Here is a 15,861-nt window from a genome sequence, read left to right on the forward strand (position 1 = left end):
CAGACAATGTGTTCAGATTTGACATATAAGGCTGTACCTGTTAAACAGTCTGCCACTTCATAGTACCCACATACTCTATCTGAGAGCATTTTTATACCGAAGCTGTACAATTGTTCTCTCAGGAGGATAGCTCAGGGGCAACGTGCTCGCCTTGGAAGTAAGACGACAAGGAGCAACACAGGTTCGATCCCCGGGTCCCCGCTTACAAACCTCTGGGTATTAAGCATGTTATTAATAACCTATCATATCATAGTGTTTTGTCAGATGATATGTCATCTCAGAGGTTCTCAGCTTTAGCGCGATAGGCTGTGCCATATCATGTAACTGCAGTGGAATTGTATGCAATGTATTGTATATCTATGTTTGCATTCCACAAGAGGGCAATGATTGCATTGTAATCATTGATGCACTTGGATGCTTTGTCCCTTTTAATGTTGTATGTGTTTTAGGGGATTTGCCTTTTACGTTGTGTCTAACAGAAGACATGAAGCTACTTTCTTGTCCTTTTTTGCAAACTGGTCTAGGGAAGCGAAAGCTAAATTTGGTATAGTATTTACCTTTGTTTTTATATCTACGTCGGCAGAATTTGCCACACTTATGTTTTTGGAAGAGTGAGATGTGTGCACGTAGGTCACTCTCTGTGGTTTCTGAAGGGATGACACAGGCAATGTATTTTCAAATAAACTGTAAAACAGTGGCATCACTGTCATGGCCAAATTTGGGAGAATCATTTATCCACAACAGCATATACATGTGTTGGACTCCTCTGGATTGATATTCTTTTCTCCAAAAGAAGTGTCACACTTCTCTGAGACAGAGGGGTATTTTTATTGCAGATAAAGTGCAGCATGATAGTGAAGTGATGGTGCAAGTACCTTGATACATTGACAGGGTCAAGAGAACATAGTTCTCCTGCCGTCTTTAAATCTATTCCCTCGTTGGTTTGCAGTGTGTAAGGAGTCATGCAAGTCATCCCATGCGTACTCATGTGAGTGGAACCAGTATTCTTTTGTACCACACATGTTTGCCAAGAGATTTGTGATACTTCAATGCAAAACCTCATCTCTGTCTTTTATCTTTTGAAGCAGTTGGGTAGTGGACATGTTTAAAAAATGAGACCCTGTTTTTTAGTGTGTGCAACTCCATAACATAGAATTGCTTCTTCACTTTCGAACAGGAGGTGACAAAATGTATTACACATTTTGTATGAATCTGGGGTCTTCAGAATACATTTGTAAAGAGCGATATTCTGATGCACTAATTGTGTGGACCTTTCATCATATCTTCCTCCTTTTTCTGTAGGAAAGAGTAGAGGTAGTGAATGTGATGGTATTGGTATTGTTTATTTATATAACACCTATACACACACGCAAGTGTTTCAAAGCTCTCAAGGAGTTTGGGAGCACGTGGAAAAAACAACAGTCACTCAGGGCCCTTGAAAATCTGAGATGATAATAGTCTGCACAGGCAGAGTAAGTGCATAAAATACATTTAACAGAATGTGATACTACACTTTGTTCCAGTATGCTCACGGAGAGTTGTTGGCTTGACGCATTTCATATGTTTCTAATACATCTTCAATTGTGTCTTTGGAGTGTAGTGGGTGAATTGTATACTTGTCTAAAATGTTGGCTGCAGTGGAATGATCTATATGTTTAAATTGCCCAGTTGCTGGTGAACCTTTAATTATTTGGGTGGTTTCTCTTAGGGTTTCCTCTGTGTTTATATCTTTGTAGTATTCATTGTTTTCGCTTAGATATTGTAGGGCTTGTGTATCTTGGTTTAAGTTGACTAGTTGTTGCCTAATTATTTTGTATTTTTTGGGTACACCATTAACAAGTACAATCAATGATTGACCTATTGGTCATTGTACGCCTAGAGTTTCTACATTTTCTTTGCGATCTAACGACAAATATATAACTTTGCCTCAGATGCCCTTTAGTAGCTCAGATGGAGGTAATTTTTGCTGATTTCAGTTGAAAGCGTATTTTCGCTTGAAATGGGTGCACTGTGTGGATTATAATGCTCTCATGCAAGTTAAGTTGTTGGAGAGCTTTTGGAAGTGGAAATATAGTTATTAGTGATGGCACCTGACAGCATTTGGTTTTTGTCAAGCTTTGGTTTGCAGTATGTGCAACCTATTGAGGGGTCAGTTATTTTATTATATTTCTGCTGTTAGATATAAAGCTAATTGAAACCATTGGGATTCCTCATTTTCCTCTATTTTGTAGGCTATATCTACTAATTGTGTGCTCTTTTTATTAAAAAAGGTTCTGTGACAACAGACAAATGCTTGGTCTGGTATTTCAGCAGATCTGTTTTGAAATTTCTCTATTTTTGTTTTGTTTGTGGTTCTTAGGAGGTTGGTGCTTGGTGTTCTAAGTCAACTTCCTCACTGAAGTATGTACTTTGGATGTCCTGTATTTCCTGAAGCAGTTCTTTGACTGTTCCATGTAGGAGAACAATACTTAAATTGTGTAGTTCTAGAGCAGGACTTTTTGCATAATATAGTCTATGCACAAGATTCAGTATAGAGGAATGGTGTGTTGCCAATATTTTGATGTGGTCAAAGGTGCTTTTGCAACCTGTTCCTAAAATGCAGGTTAATGAATGTCCTCAAAGTCCAGTGTGGCTGTGCACTGGACATGAGTCCATGGATTGTAAAGTTTTCATTTTACTTTTGTCTGTTAGTTTTACATAGTGATTGAGAAATTGTCGTAGAGAATTAAAGGATTGTTGGCATATGCTACAAATTGAGCTGATTGTCCATTTGTACACTGGACGGTTTGCTTGGGTGAAAAGAGTATTTGGTTGAAAGTCTGTTGGAGACATTTTTTCTATAAGGGTTTCTTTTGCCATAATGGCGTCTCCAACCATTTCATACCCTCTGCCATTAGTGTCCATGGCAATTGTTTTTTGTGTTCTTGTTTATAAGCCTCTTTATTGAAATATGGTTCTGTGCTGCTTGTTTAAATCCATTCACCTTCACAGAAGTTTGAAAATGTTTCTATATTGACACCGCACATAGAAGTTTCTTTCTGTAATTTATTGATTAATTTAGTTAGTGGTTTCATTCTGTTTAAAATTAATATAAACAATATTCTCTTTAATAGAAATGGCTGTCAATTAGAGCTTTGAGGATTAGTCTCCGGCAGTAGTTGTTAAGGGTAGATCATAACTTTTCAGATGTTTCTATAAGATTCTGAAGAGCATTCATATTTTGGATTGCTTTACCGTGAGGTGCATTAGTAGGTCTGCATTTCTTTGCATACATTTTATTTCTTTGTTTTTGCGAGAGAGGCCTTACCTTTCTTAGTTGTGGCTGGTTTACTTTTGTTGAGTAAAGTTACTAGCTCTTTTGTTTTAAGGTTTTCAATAAATTGTTTTAGAGGGATATGACTATATGATTTGCATTTATTCTTATTTGCTACATTTGTTTAGTAGGCATTTTGTTGTGTCTGTTGGGATAAGAGAATGTTTGTGTTTGAGAGTTGTGGAATGAATATGTCTGTATTGTGAATGGGTGTATGGGTATGATTGGAGAGGTTAATAGTTAATTGTGAGGTGGCACACTACTGTGGTAAGGAAGGTTATGAGAGTAAGTCTGTAAAGGTGTAATGGAGTTGGTTTATAGAGTTACGGGTTATGGAGTAAGGGAGTGGGGGTGTGATTGAATCAGTAGGGGCATTCTGATATTTTCAGGAAAGCAGTGGGTGTTGCAATGGTGGTGTTTAGATGGGAATAGAAAGAGTGTCAATGGTGCAATATAATGAGTTAGAGTGACAGAAAAGTGGGTTTGAAAAGAGTAGTCTGCGGTAATATATAGTGGGGCTGTACTGTTTCAATTATATACATATATATGGTACATTAATGTACTTACTTTGTAGGATGTGCAGGGTATTCTTTTTTTGTACTCGTCTTTGGCAATGTGCTTGATTCCTGTAATTGTAAAGGAAAGTTAGTGGGGATATGTGGTAATGTTGAAGTACTTTTAGTAACCAGGGATATTATTTATGAAGGTAGGAGGAGTTGTTGCGAGCAAGAGTTGATAGAATTGCTGGACGTTTAAAAATGTTTCTTTTTAGGAGCATTTTCCTGAATGTTAAGAAATGCATATGCATTTATAGAAGCTCTGTGTGTAATGTTTTTTAAAAGAGGAGAAAAATTGATGGAAAAGTATTGTAGCACACTTTTAAATGGCACTTGGTGTGTGGCAATTTGATGTGCTAGGAGTATATGCATACTTGCCAACATGCTGTATTCTAATCTGTAGGTGTTTATGTAGTCCTACATTTTTGTCTGCATTCTTTGATTTGTAGTGCAACTTGTAAAAGTTGGAGTACAAGTCCAAGATTGTAGTGAAAACAGTAGAACTGAATAAGCACCTACAGATTGGAATGGGTGAAGTTGGGATATAGAAATGTACTGCCAACATATTAAACAGGCACACACTAACTGCCACTTAAAAATCTATTCCATTTGCTTTTCCTTTCTTTTATGAAAAGTGACACACTGCTGTGATAAACGCACATATGCAGTTTTGTAATACTTTTAAAAAGAAACATTTTCAAATGCTGAGCATTGTAATTATTATTTGCTTCATGTGAGCAGGTACTGAATGCTGCAATGCATGACATTTGCTATGTTTCATTCGATATACATGTCACAGTTTTGAAGTCATCTTGTTTCTTCTTTGCATTCTGGGACTTAGTTTGTGTTTTTTAATCATAGAAGTGGAATTGGAGGTCACAGAGTGGAAAGGTAAAAAGGAAGAATTGATAAGAACCTGCAGATTGGAATGGGTGATGTTGGAATGTAGGCATGTGCTGCCAACATATTAAAGTGGCCCACAATAAGTGTCACTTAAAAATGGTCAACAAATCTATTCTATCAGCTTTTCCTTTCATTTGTGAAAACGTGGCACACAGTGCTGCTGTAAATTCACATATGCATTTTTACTTTAAAACAATTGTTCTTAAAAAGAAACATTTTTAAATGCAGAGCATTGTAAATATTATTTGCTTCATGTGAGCAGGTGCTGAATGCTGCAAAGCATGGCATTTGATAGAGTGGTTAAAAAAGAGAATATGCTTATTTAAACGCTTATTACAGGGTAACTAGCAGGAACCCTCTATTGATATATATTTGTGAAAGAGTTGAAGAAAATATATTTTTAAATATAAGCATACATGTACTATGTCTTGTTAGATGCAAATCTTGTTGAATCTGGAAATAGAAATCATGCACAGTTTTAGAGTAGTTTTCGATGCAGATGCCTTTAATTAACAGAAGATATGTACGCTCAGAGTCCAAGAGTACATCTGAAGTGTTGAACTGAGATAACAGCGTTAGGTGTAGAGTTTTTGGATGTGATTGTTTGATGGATGTGTGACTCCTTGAAAGCAGCCAATTAGGGAGTGTTGAGGACATGACATTGGAAAGGGTAGAAGGGCTGCCCTGTGCTACGGGGTGCATGGACACAGCGATGGTCTGCGGACGGCACAAGGCACATCCAGGTATTTTGAGGAGACTATGCATAGAAAGAGGACGGGGGGCATTAGCGAATAAGGTGTTCTGGATGTGGTTTAGAGGAAGATATGGTAGCAGGTGTTTTGTTTGTTCTTTCTAAACGGACGTGTGTATGGCTATTAAGATGTAGAGTGTGTGGATTTTGGGAGGTTCTTCAATTCAGTCATTGAAGGAGTATGCTGAAAATCATGGCATATTTGGAAGTATTGGATTGGCAGAAGTGGAATATTTGTGTCATGCAGCTTGTGGCTTAAACTGGGTAAGCGTGTTCTCATTCTGTCAGAGTATGGCTCACTTTAAATGTCCAGACATTATAATTGTGCATTGTGGAGAGAACACTTTGGGGTATTTGTAGGTTATCCTGAAGGATTTATTGAAAAGCCTAATGGAACTGATTCCTGCTGCAAAGATTATTTTTTCTGAAATGAATCAGAGGCAAACATAGAGATGTCCAAACTTCTTCAGTCCAGAAATGGAAGAATCGAGGCAGCTTGTCAATAAAGCTGGATCTGCTTTTTTATATGCTGCTGGGAATGCCATGTTTTGAGAATGACAATATAAGGTTTGATGGTGTGAATTCGTTTTTGTGAAGATGGAGTTCATTCTACAGATGTTGGAAATGTGATTTTTCTTAGAATGGAAGGAATGCTTTAAACAAGTTCCAGTAATACAATTGTAAGGGAAGATGTAGAGTATATAGTACTACTGTACATAAAAGCAAAAAAAGGAAAAAAAACACACAGAAATAAAAAAAATCTTTTCAGAGCCACCCCTAAAGAATAAATAACTGAAGTTCAGTTTAAATTCTCCCCCCCCACCTTTTTGAGTGGCGTTGATGTCTGTGGACACTGTGGTAGTCCAGGGATGGCACATGCACATCCAGGTCTTTTAACAATGCCAATGCCTGCCATGGAAAGGAAACTGTGGGGATTAACCAATCAGGTTTACTGGGTTTGGTGTACAAGAAGAGAGTGTAGCAGGAGTTTTGTCTGCAAGAGTTTTGAGAGCACTAGAAATGGATATGTCTATCTCTTTGAGGCAGCAGAGTGTATGGATGTTGTGGGACTCTTGGCTGGAGGTCTATGTTGAGGACTGTGGATTGGGTGAAAATCTTGGATTCCATGAATTTGAAGTGTCATCGAATGGAGTGCGAGATATGAAGTGGGCAGATTTGCTCCCATTTTGTCCGAATATGGTTCACTTAAAACATTCATACATCCTTTTTCTTCTTTGTGGAGGGAACAGTGTGTGGTAAATTACTGGAATTGTATTGTAGTTTGCAATGAAGGAAACATTTGGAAAGTTGATGAAGATGTTTCCAAATTCCAAAATTATTTTTTCTCGGATTGCTCAGAGACAAATGTGGATGGGTTTTAATTTATTTTGTCCACAAATGGAAAAAAGCAATGCGGAACGTGAATAAAGCTGTGTGTGCTTTTTTGCGAGATGTTGGCATAACATCTTTTCATAATGAGAACGATTTGATATTGTGAACATTCTTTGGAGAGATCGAGTGCAATCAGATATTTCTGGAAAACATTCAAAATGCATTGGAGCAATTTTTGTGAACGCATAATAATTAAGAAGTGGAGAATATTTGTTAGTTTAGTATATAAAACAAAACAATAAAACAAAAATTAAATATGAAAAAGACATAAAAAGTTCTTCAAAAGGCACCATTTTTGCGTGAAAAACTATTAAAATGATTTTCATGCCCCCAATCCATACCTGGAATTTTGTAGGTGTCCGCTGACTGCTGCACTGTCTGCGGACTGTGCAGGCTGCAAAGGGGGCTGTGACTTTTTTTTATCACTTCTATGTTGGAAAGGTGGGTCCTAAAGAAAACTTTATTTGTATTTTTTGGTTTTGTATTTTTGTTTGGCTTTTTTGTGTTTTTTCCTAGGAGATGCAAGGTAAGGTGGGGGAGGGAAAGGGCACCAACCACAGAGATGAAGGGGCAGTTTGACAGAGGAAGGGCCAACAGTGTTCTGTATGGCCAGTGAGGCTGCCGCTGGGATCCTCTTCCCCAAAGGAGTATCATTTGTGGTAACAGGAGCAGTTGAAGAAGATGGGGTAGAGGGCATCAGCTTACTTTTCCCTGAGGCAGGTGCTGCCTTCCTCAGAGCACCCGGGTGGTTGGACTTGGTGTGGCACTGTATGGAGGTAATGCTGTAGGAATATAGCCCCAGTTTTCCATGACTGAGTACAACTTTGCACTGAGTGCATCGAACCTTGGCTGCACGAGCTTCGGTACATTTTGAATGGTGGTGAAAAACTGCCACACTCAGGACTCACTCTGGGTGCTGGAGATGGGGACTTCCTCCACCTCATCTTCCTCTTGATCCTCATCATCTATATCACCACGTCTGTTCCCCTGTCCAGGCCCTCCAGGTTGTTGAGGTTGTGGTGTTGGGGGTGGCTTGAAAGGAGCGATGGCCACAACAGATGCCATGATGATCTCCAAGAAGTTCTGCAAAACAGATCTGCAAAGCAGCAAAGCAGGTGCTCTCTCCTAGATAGACAGACTGAGAAAGAGGCTAAGTAATGGGTGAGTCCCTTCTGCGGAATCGTCCATGGACAGTTGTGCTGTCCGTGGACTACCGAGTCGCAAATAGGCCTTGAGAAGTGGTAGAAAGTTGCCAAATCAACCAAGAATGGGTCTGGGAGCTGTGGAAGGGTAACATTTCAGCTTGAAACACCCTAAATTGGTGAAAATGCACATTTAAACAATTTGCAGAGCGCGAACACCGTTCACGGAAAGGCCATCATGCAGCATGGGTGCAGGTACACAATGACGTCTGGGGATGCCTGCAGCCATGACTGCCGTCTGTGGATACCAATCCGGCGGGAGACGTAATGTGCATGTGCGTGGGTGTCTAGGCACACTGTCCACAGACTAATTAAAAGTGCGTCCTGTAGAACCAAACATGTCCAGACATCACGCCTGTCCAGGGGCACTTCCATTTTGAGTGCGGACAACCTGGACAGTCATGGTGTCCGCGGATTCATTATTGGGCATACAAAGACATACCACACAACAATATACAACACATTTAAAGTATAAAAATACATTTATTTATGAAAGGGATGGGGGATTGTAATGGGAAACATAAATTGGAGAATTTGGAATTTCTGTTCAATAATAATTAGGGGAGAAAGGGAGTGAGGTTTCATTAAAGCGTTCAATGCTAGGGAACATGTTTAATGACATGTTTTTGGACATATTGTAAAGGTTCCTTAAAATCATTACTTAGTTCATCCAATTTTGCAGACAAGTTCATGAATTGATTTTGTACAGATGGGGTTAGGGTTTCTCTTTGTGATTCTTGGGATTGTGTATAATTACATTGGGGCATGGTTTCTTCATTAAAACTATGTACTGTAAGAAACAAATAAATTATTATTTTAGTGAGGTCTGTACAAATTACATTATTTGTTTATATTAAACCATGTATTGTGTACCATTAGATATGTTATCGTCACTCATTTCTTCTTTTGGGAAGATCTCCTCTAACCACTCAAGTGTATTTGCCATGTTTGTCAAAACAAAAAATAGTGATTTTTCTTTATAATAAATGATTACATAATCAATGCCAGTAATAAAGAAAGAAATACAGTGTACTTACTGTTTGGTGAGAGATTGTTTTAGAATAGGCACTTGGTGGATGTTAGTCTCTATGAATAGTTGTATTGAAGTGATAATATGAAGTGTACAGTTATGGTTTATGCTTGGTGCATTCCAATATATTGTGTGTTATAAATAAAAAAAATAGTGAAATTTCAAGTAATCATTTGGACAAAAAGGTATATTTGGGTGCAGTAAATATAAGTAATGTTGTTTTATGTATATGTGTTTGTTGGTTGATGGGTAGAAAATGTTCTGTTCGCCCCTGTGCTTCTGGTCTTTAGAAGGCTACCTGTTTCGCACTGTTCATAGACTCTACATCTGCTACATTGGGGTTGAGTATAATATAAGGAACATGTAGCAGATTAAGGGTGCAAAGGTAAAAACCTATGAAAATCACTGAAGAAAATTGATTAAAAAAAACGTTATGGTTAATTTGCACTAATAAAAACCTATGAAATTCAGTGAGACAACTTTGTAAAAGGGATGCTATGGTTAAGTTGCACTAATAAAAACCTATGAAATTCAGTGAAAAACTTTGCAAAAGGAACGATATGGTTATAAGTAAAACCCGAAAAACCATTGAAATTCGTGAGTTATGGTAAGCTAAGCAACCATAACTCATGCCACCACCATGCACTGCTAAAACAAACACCCAGGACATCAAAGATAACATGAAAAATGTCATTGATGACATCACTGATAACATCACATATGTAGTCCACTTGTTTTTGTTCACTGACAAATCTAGGCCTGGTGGTTTTCTTTACTGACAATAAACATTTTAAAATTGAAAAGATGCTTTATATATAGATGTGAACCATGTCCTTTGGTGTTAATGTACTTTCCTTAGGGTATGGCCTCAGCTCATGGTGCACATACATTGAGAAAAAAGCATACCTCAAACACACAATTCATTTGTATACATGATAATAAACTCTAATCCTATTCCCATTTTCTAGTGATACTCATTTTCTCCTTCTTACTGGAGTTTCACTGTATGTGCCTCAGATTCCAATGCATTGTGTCTCTTTATATGTATTCTTTGTACAAGCACAAGTGTGTATTACATCTTGTATTGTTAGCTATTAATTTCAAGTTTAACTATAAACAAAATTCTGATAGCCTTGCATTGATTATTTTACTGAACAATATGACCAGATTAAAAATATTGTATTTCTGTTTCATATGTACATGTATTATTAGGTTGTTTTATTAATAGGAACACCCCAATATAACATCTTCTTTAAATGAGTACATTTTTGAATACACTAAATAGTTCATGAGAGGTCCCCCAATCATCTGTAATATATTGTTACCATCACTGTACACACAACTCCTCCCACCGACGTTTCATCAGAATTAATTTGATATGTGATGTCTTCAGTGATGTAATCAATGTCATTTGTCATGTCATCTTTGATGTCCTGGGTGTTAGTGGTGGTGGGAGTTATGGTTGTTTGGCTTACCATCAATGGTGAATTTCAATGGTTTTTTGGTTTTACTTGTAACCATAACGTCCCTTTAACAAAGTGTTTTCACTGAATATATATGTATATATATTCACTGGAAAAACTATGGTATAGCAAAAACATTGAAATACAATGAAAACACCTTAGTTAAATTGCACAGATTTAACACAACCAAACCCTTGAAATTCAGTGGATGTGGGAAGTTATGACCAACTTAACTTAGTGCGTTCCCGTTGCAAAGCCCATGAGCACATTCATATTTTAAGAGAAGGGGTTCATAATGACATACAAAATGACATTATGGGGGACATCAACGGGAGCATGCAGAGTTACACTGGTCATGATTTCTAAAGATCCGATGAATTTAAAGAGAAGTCCATGACTAGCGGGCTTGAAAGAAACCTAGTGTTTTAAAATATGCAGTGGGCATGTCCGAAGACTGTGCTCACTGGCCAGGGCTGAAGGCCATGGCTAGTGGTCCCCAAATAACCTCTAGGTTATACATGTAAAGTGGCCAGGGCCAAGGCCCATGACTAGTGGGTCCTAAAGAAACCTATTGGTGCAACTTGTATAGTGGCCATAATTAAACTATGGTATAACAAAACCCTTGAAATTCACAGAAAAACATTTGTTAAGGGACGGTTAAGGTGATCAGATTTAACGCAACAAAACTCTTGAAATTCAGCAGATGTGGGAAGTGATGATCATCTTAACTCGGCATCCCTCCATTACAAAGCCTATGAGCACATACATAACAAATGGGATTCACAATGACACACACAATTAGAGGTCAGCAAGATAGCTTAGTGGGATGTGCACTAACTGATGCAATCTCTGTGTGATCTACAGGTTGCAGGTTAGAATCCCAGAAAGGCCAACTCAGCTTTTAATCCTTCTGAGATCGATAAATGAGTACCAACTCCATGTGGGTGATATTGGGTCTCATTACAAGTGTGGCGATCCGAAAACCCTTGTTTCCCAACCGCCACACTATGAGTCTGCCTGCCAGGGCCGCTGCGCCCAACAGGTCTGACCCTGCAGCGGCCCCGGCAGGCAGAGTTGCCATGGAAGCATCGGCATGGGACTCTATGGGAATGGGGACTTACAAAACCTGCCGCCTGACTTCCCGCTCTGCCGGGACTTGTAATGTCCCAGTGGCACAGGGAAGTCGGGAGGCAGCGGATCCAGTGTTACAGGTACAGCAGCAACCTCGCCAGTAGCACTGGTGGGCTACCGCCATACTCATAATGAGGGACATTGTATGTATATATGTTCTACATAAACAACACATCATTATATCCGAGGCGTCATCAATGGGGGACACTGGGTGAAGATGATCATCACTACCCACATCCACTAAATTTCAAGGGTTTTGTTGTGTCAAATCTGACCACTTAAACTAAAGTTTTTTTCACAGAAAATATACATATATATATATATATACATATATTATAGGGTGGCTGTAGCCGCCCTATAGTTAATTTGAGTTGGACTCCCATAGGACCCTCGTAACATTCTATTGTTAATAATGTTTGATTTGTGTGACGGATTAGAACGGAATTCTCTAGTTGGTTAGGGATGAGTAGGCCCCTCCAGACTTCAAAGTTTTGTAAAGATTTGTTAAAAAATCAAAAATAAATATTAATAAGCCCAAAAATATTTTTTGCCAAAGTTGCGGTCTACTACCCTTTCATTTTCCCATAGAAAAACAGAGTCAATATTTGCTGGACTGCACAGTCCAAACCTCTGGATGGAATTGGACCAGGTCTGAAACAACTTGGGCACAAAGCATTTAAAAGAGGCCTTTTTGTGGTTTTGGCTTATTCCGTGCAAAAGTTTTTTAAATATTGGATGAAGAAGGGGTGCCCCCTTCTCAAAAATAGATAGCTATATCTCGGGTAAATGACTAAAACCGGGAAATTGTAGAAATGAAACAGCCACCATCCTTTTTTTTCTCAATGTAATAGCCATGGCTATAGGCGAGAAATAAAAAATGAAAGGTCAAAATAATTGCAAATGTCATTAGTCTAGAGGTCACCAACTGACATTTGGGAGCTGGAGCGTGTCTAGAGACTGTGTTTGCAACACAAAGTTTTTCACTAACCTTGGCTATAACCTCGAAAAATGTCAACATCTCAAAGCAAACTTTGTCATATAAACATCGTGGGGATTGTGGGAGCTGGCACAGATGATGGGGGCACTTAGTGAGGGCTTTGGGGGCAAGAAAGTATTTATTTTTACAGACTCTCTGCAACTCTCATCTAGGCAGTCACTGCTAGCTTCATAGCAATGTAGCAGCTAGCACCCTCAGGCCATGTTGCCTAACAAATGAGCACAAGTTAAAAGACCACTTACAGCAACATGGCCTGAGGTGGTAGGCATTGTCCTTGCTTTGAAGCTAAGCAGGGTCAATCCTGGTTACTTCATGGATGAGAGACAATCTACAGTTCCGGATGCTGTGTGTTTTCTTCATATTAAATATCCCAAAATACATTATGAAAACCCATAGCATCCGCATTTAATTTTTTTAATGTACTAATGTCACTCCTTGAAAGTATTGCACTTAAAGACTGTTGTTTTGCCTTTTGCTGAATTGCATTCTTGTACTTCTCTTTTCACAGTCAAGATGGGGGGAATAATGCCAGAATTGTACATTTTTTGCCTAACATATTTCAATAATGATTTATATTGTTGAGTGACAATATGGTATGTGTACTTTTCAAGTTATCTTTAAAGTATTGTTGAAAGCCAGACATGTGGGTGAGGAAGGGAAATGAGAGGGCGAGTGAGTCATGAGTATTTTCCTATGATGAGGCAAGAGAGTTTGCAATCCTGGACACTGGTGCAGTTATTTTCCCCCGTTTGTTGCTGATTTTCAGGAGACAAGTAAAGGAAACATGGGTGAGGACGCAACCCCTTGGGTTTTCTGATGTTGGCAAGCTTGCTTAAGTATTTGGCTACGAGGGTTTTACTCAGATAGTCATGTTCCCAGTGCAGACGCTTACCCACAAGACCACAAGCACTTGTTTCATATTGGGACTTTGTTTTCCAGGGACAATTTTATGACAAATTTAGGTTTTAAAAGGTGAACACCTTTAATACTTTGCCAGCATACTCATTGGAACACTTCCTCACTCAGGTTCTTTTTCTGGTGTTCATTACTTTTAAGTCCAATGCTATTTTGTCTTCCACACTTTCTTCTAAGGGGAAGGTCAAATGAACTACATTTGCATACTTCACTTTTAGATATATGTTCACTGTGCGTACATTCATGGGTTCTAGATTTTGATGTTTGTGATGGGGACAGGAGTACCTGGGCATATAATATTCTTGCAGCTGGTCATTTTTTCCCTTTTCTGTGCTGCTTAAATGTGGTTAGTTGGAGTTGTGGGAGGTATTACAACAGTCACCAAGAAACCGGCCATAAAATAAGGGGCTTGTAACAGGCTGCTTAACCCAAGTGTGTGGTCCATGGCAAATAATTTGATCTCACTGTGCATTGCCTAAAAACATTGTGAATTATCAAAGGCTGCAATCTTTTACACATAATAATACCTCTCTCAAAATAGATCAAAATCAGTTTGTGATTGATGAACGTCTTTGTGCGATGGGTTGCAAGTGTTTTAAAATATAGAGTGCCTTAGTAGTCTGGTGGAGTTTCTGACCATGGCCAAATGCCATGGCTATGGTCTGGTAGTGTTCTAAACATCTATGGAATAAACAAAACTCTTGAAATTGAAGTAAAATGTTTAGTTGCAGGGACGTTAAGATGAGAACTTAATGCAACAAAACCCCTGAAATTCAGCTAGAGCCACCTTAACTTCACACACCTGTTACGCAGCCTATGACCACAATGATGACATCACAGGTGACAACACTAATGACATCATCAATGACAGCACTGACGGTATCACGGAGGACATCACTGGTGACATCACTAAAACCATCATGAATGACATCAATGATTATGTCACTAACGGCAACAGATATAAGGTCACTCTACATATTTTCCCATATTTAGACCACTCTTACATTTCTACAAATGTGATATTAGCATTTTAGAATAGTTCATAACAAGGAGTACCTTGTTTAAAATAGTAAACGGCTACACATGCATCATATCACTACTTGTGAAGCTTTCCTTTGTAGAACATTTACAAATGAATTAGGAGAAATATGTAGAAAGCGACACAATTATTTTAAACATTTTAAAATAAACATATGTAAATACTCAATTGCTTTACTTTGAGAAAAATGTGTATCATTTTCTAAATGACATGAGAAGTGCTTTAAAACAGGGAACAACTAAGTATTAGGATATGTTTGACACATTTTCATGCATGGGTATAGAAAAAAAGGGCTTAGCACTCTAAATTTGTATATGCATAGAAAAGATATGAAGTTATACAATTCAACAATTGCTTGAAAACAAGTACACAGATGTATATTTTTTCTGTCTGTCTTTTGTGAGTTAAGTAGCTACAAATGGAGTCAAGGAGTAGTCACCTCCTGTCTATACCCAGATATCTATAACACATGATTGACAGAAGTTTTTAAATTATGAAAAGTTATTCCTACATCTATGTCCCTTTTCAATACCTTGTTTGCCCTGTGTTACTAATCTACATAAGTAGCTGTCACGCAAGCCCTAGCAATTGCAGATGTGCCGGCTAAAAATGGTATGTAGAGTTCTTTTCCCTTTCCTCTCTCACTACATTCCTATGCTAAAAAGGTAAACTGCACATCCACTGGTGGTTGGTTTTTCACTTTAATATTCCCGCCTCCAGTGTGTGTGTCTTATCAATAAAAATAATTTCAACAACAAAGTCGAAAAACTGTTAAAAACTGGTTTTAAGTGTCCCTCTTTCAGTTGTTAGGTGGAATACTTGGATGCTTGCTTTTTATTTATATATTAATTCATTAATTCAAGGCCTTTTATCAAAAGTATAATGGGTCTTGGAGTCCGGATCATCATTCCACAACTACTTATTGAAAAGTCAACCGGTTTCAGCGGTTCTGGTCGATGGCCGCTTTCTTCAGGACAAATGAGATCTTATTGTATTCTGCATAAGATCTATGATTGCTTTACAATTTTCCCATGTGGGGATGTCTCGAGGAAATATTCGGGTTTCCAGACGGGCATGTTGGATACATTTCCAGGCCCTTGTCATGATGCCTACCCCCGGGCATCCAGACCAAGTCCATCAACCCCGGAAGCAGGCATCTTGTTACTTG

The 15,861-nt window shown here is 38.4% G+C and overlaps 1 protein-coding gene across 1 annotated transcript in view; it reads right to left on the bottom strand.

Moving 5' to 3' along the window:
- The window catches only part of DNAH11 (dynein axonemal heavy chain 11), a 4,227,155-nt gene that overhangs the window by 2,364,012 nt on the left and 1,847,282 nt on the right, over positions 1 to 15,861 (bottom strand). The gene's annotated exons all lie outside the window — the stretch shown is intronic.

This window comes from Ambystoma mexicanum, chromosome 2q, assembly GCF_040938575.1.
Source record: "Ambystoma mexicanum isolate Mex_15411 chromosome 2q, UKY_AmexF1_1, whole genome shotgun sequence".
NCBI classification, from domain to species: domain Eukaryota; kingdom Metazoa; phylum Chordata; class Amphibia; order Caudata; family Ambystomatidae; genus Ambystoma; species Ambystoma mexicanum.